Here is a 4,568-nt window from a genome sequence, read left to right as displayed (position 1 = left end):
ATTTTCAGCGCCATTATGTCTGAACGCGGACATGGCGAACTAAATTGAATCAAGTGATGAGAGCATAGACTTTATCCAGAGAGATATTTGAAAACGGTCATCCCGGCCTTTTTCATTCCAACGCTTATATGTATGTACACATCAATGTCCATTTTTGGGATATGAGAACGAAAGTATCACGTCTATTTTGTGAAACTGTCGATAAAATTGGAGTATTGAAAATGAACGTGGTGTGTGTCGGTACTGTCGATGCTCATAATAGCGCGAAACGCATCGCGTCGTCACGAGTTAACCAATCAAAACGTCCCATCTGCTTACAGTCATGGACAAAACGGTTGCAACACTTTTTTCGATAAGATTTGGAATGCAACTTGCTCACCGAGCGATTGGCTGCGTTCAGCAGAGAAAGCAGCTTTGCAACTGTTGTAAATTCTTCAATATGATTAGTCTTGCCCTTAGTTCCTCATTGGATCTAAATGTATAAACCAATCATATTCAAGAATTTTACTACAGTTGCAAAGCTGCTTTCTCTGCTGAACGCAGCCATTGGTTTGCAATTGATTTTTGCTTTCAATACTTTACTGGATCTAAGGCCGATATTAATAGTCGGTTCTTATTTTAAGACCATCTTAAGTAGCCTCTGATTAGTTTACGACATCTTAAGACTCTACTTAAGACGGTCTTAAATATAAGATTTGACTATTAATACCGGCCTAAGTGTAGGAATCAATGGGCGCATTCAGCGGACTCAACAGTTGAGTGAGCGCTCACTGTTATTGGTGTACTCTTTTAAATCATCCAATCAGAATTTTAGATCTAAAAGAATATATTAATGGCTGCGTTCAGCGGACTCAACAGTTGAGTGAGCGCTCGCTGCTGATGGTCGCGTTCAGCAGACTCAACTGTGTGGAGCAGATCCGTGAGCACTGCTATTGGTGTATACTTTTAGTTCATCCAATAGCAGCGAGCGCTCACGGATCCGCAACAGTTGAGTCTGTTGAACGCGATTGAACGCGACCAATGAACGTGACCGCAGTGTCCGCAGTATATGTTCGCGTTGGAGGTTGGAGGTTGGAGTTTGGAGTATTTCGCAGCTGACAGATTTCCTAACCTCAATAGTCGTCGATTTTAACGCTTAATATCTCGGTCCACGGAGTAGAGCGACACTTTTTTTTGTCAAGTTCGTTCATTTTGTACAAAAACCCATCGAATGAGCCTAATTTTATTAAAATCGGTGAGGAAGACTCTGGAAGACAGGAATCTTGAACATTTTCTACGTAAGTAATATTTATCTTCTAATTTACACCGAGCTTGATATGACTATATTCGTATTCGTACCAAATCACTTAATATACTTATTGTGATCACCATGTCACGTTCACGAATTACTTTAATTTACTCTGATATTTCTGAATCGTATCAAACAATTGGACAATTACGTATGACGTATTGTGATATTGTAGCACAACAAAATCACGGAGTACTTTCTATTGTCTGTTTTCGAGATTAGTATTTTATTAGTTATTAGTAGCACACACACAACACAACACACAGAAAATATATATTTTTTATTAATTGTATATGTTGTATATTCTTTTCATTTTTTAAATTAAACACACATACAAGATATTATTTTTACTATATGTTTCTAAGAAATTACAAAACGATACATAATTAGAAAATATCTTAGAACAAAAAATAACATGTTCATGGAAAATACATTTATCTATTTAATATGTGTATAAATAAAACAAAAAAAATTGTAATATTAGTATTTAGATTTCTTCTTAAAAAACAATATTTAAAATCTCTTTTTAAAAAACAATATTTTACAAAAGAAATTTATACGCTTTTGTTTTGATTATCCAATGTTTCAAAAATTTGACATTTTGCTATTTAATTTATTGTTATTTTGAATTGTTAATTCTGTAAAGACTACATCAGTTTCAAATGTTTTCAAATATTGATATTTTATATAAATAAAGTGAACAAATGGGTGTAGAAAGTATAAAAAATTGCATTTTTTATGAAATATTTTTGATCCCTTATTTAATTCCTATTTATGTTTTTCTATTGAAGTTTTTCTAGCAATATTCTGTGAAATATTTATCACATTCACTTTTGTGTAATACACATATATATACAAAATATATATTTTTATTCACTAATTTTTAGAAATAAATTAGAATATTATACGTGTTACTATCCTGTTTCAAACAGGGAATGGAAAGTTTTTAAAAACTAGTTACTGTTAGTTACTGATTCTCAAAAGTAACTCGTTACCGTCATCGTTACTTATAAAGTAACGATTCGTTATTTTTCTGTTACCTTTTTAATGCTGAAAAAAGATCAGTTAAAAAATTTTGCAATATTTTTTATTCAGATATTAATAAATGTGACAAACAGTGATGATACTAGAAAACTCTTATATTTGATTATTAATTGATAAAAAGTAGACCAAATAAAATATTTTTGTATTACAAAAATTTATTAAAGAAGAACTTGCATCTATGATTTGACAAAATGGTGGCAAATTGTTAGCAAATATACTTTTAAATTCGTATTTAATGACAAAAGATAGCTAATTTAAATTAATCTTTATATTAACAGTCTCATTTTTGTTAAAAATTATAAAAACAGTTTATTGCATACCCTACGGGATTACGCCTGGACCAGAGATATTTATATTGTAAACTTTTTTAGTATTTTAAATTGTATTATTTGTGACAAACTACGCTTAAACGTCAGTCATTTACCTTAATTAGTTTATGGCAATCTTATAACACATCATAAACTAATCACAGTATGTGACAACATAATTATTCATATTAGAATCTTGAGACATTATTAAAAATTTTGAAGTAAGAACGAATCATGAATACTGGTCAAAGATTGAAGATTGAATATATAAAAAATTATGTCGTAAAAATGTGTTCAAAATATAATAAAAAGTAACTGTAGAATTCGTTAAGTACCGTTACCACAAAAAATATATCTATATTACTGTTACAGTTACTAAAAAAAAGGTAACACTGTTACTAGTTTGTTACAAAAAAAAATACTTATAATGGCGTAACATGTAACGCGTTATTTCTATTCCATGGTTCTAAATTATATTATAATTTGATTAGAGATAGTCTCTTCCGTATTAACACATTATACAGAATGTTAAAAAAATCATTCAGCATTTATATGATAGTACATACTGTACTGATCGTAAGTTAAACAGCCTTAATAAACATAGGTTGAAAGCTAAACAGTTTCTGAAATACAAACAGTTTTGTAAGTATCATAACTAATTTATTAACTTCTACGTGCGAGATGTAAAGATTTACCTCCGTATTTACAAACTGCATTCTGAAGGTTTTCATTCAATATGTACATACCTTATTATGAAAAATTTCACCGTGGGTGCGGTCAAGGTCTTACTACATATGCTTTGAAGTATTTGATTGACCAATTAGAAGAAAGAATTTTACGAATTGACCAATCAAAGAATGCTTCAAAGCATTTGTAGCATTATGTTGAGACCGTATCAGTAAATTGACCAGCGATTATGATTGGATAGGCATTACCCCGTATCTACATTAGAATTTTAAGCCTTAAGCCATAAGAAATGAACGAATCATAGTCAATTATTTTTCTCAAATTCGGTTGTAATATATTGGTCAATTTCTTATAACTTAAGGCTTAAAACACCTGTTGTAGATCTAGGATTATAAGGGATCACCTTATTGGAGCTGCAATTCTCTCAATCAAATAGATTATCAGTGCTACTTATTTCGGTAAATATGCAATATAACTCTCCTATTTCCGATTTTCTTGTAATTTGATAAATTTGTGTATTTTCATGCATAGAATATATTCCGAGAAAGAATATATTCCTTAGAGCATGTAAAATATCATTAAATTATTATTTTTCAACTTATCGACATCAAAAAATTTTGACTTGAGCAATGATTTTCCTTCTCAGATTATATTCTACGCGTGGAAACACAAATTTACCAAATTACAGGAAAATGGAGGTGGAGGCATTATACTATATATTTATCCTTATTTCAATTTCTCTCTTTTCACATCGTGTGTGACATGTAGAAGACAATTTGTTATGAATTATGATACTAATATACAAAATTATTCATATCTCAGAAACAGTTGAGCTTTTGACCTATATTTACTAAGGCTTTTTTGCCCAGTATAGTATGTACTACATATCATGTAAAATGAATGGTTTTTTTTTTAAATCTTGTATAAAGATGTGTACATAAAGTGTCTATGTACTATTATTATATTTCAGGTAATCGGGGATTACAATTTATAATATACAATTTTTACTATATCTTCTGTTAATTTATAATAACAATTTTAATGTACACTGCAAGAAAAGTAAAAATATCGTTCTTTATGGATGGAAAAGTATAATTCTTCTAATATGAACTGTGAACATTTGATACAATGTTATGAATATATTGATGTAATATATGTTAATTAACATAAACAATTTCATAGACATTTATGATGTATCACATAAGACATTCTATACAATATCAAAGATTATGTATAAAATA

This window comes from Trachymyrmex cornetzi, unplaced genomic scaffold (genome assembly GCF_001594075.2).
Source record: "Trachymyrmex cornetzi isolate Tcor2-1 unplaced genomic scaffold, Tcor1.1 scaffold748, whole genome shotgun sequence".
NCBI lineage: Eukaryota > Metazoa > Arthropoda > Insecta > Hymenoptera > Formicidae > Trachymyrmex > Trachymyrmex cornetzi.
The sequence above is the reverse complement of the archived record's forward strand: the minus strand, read 5'-3'. Positions refer to the sequence as shown.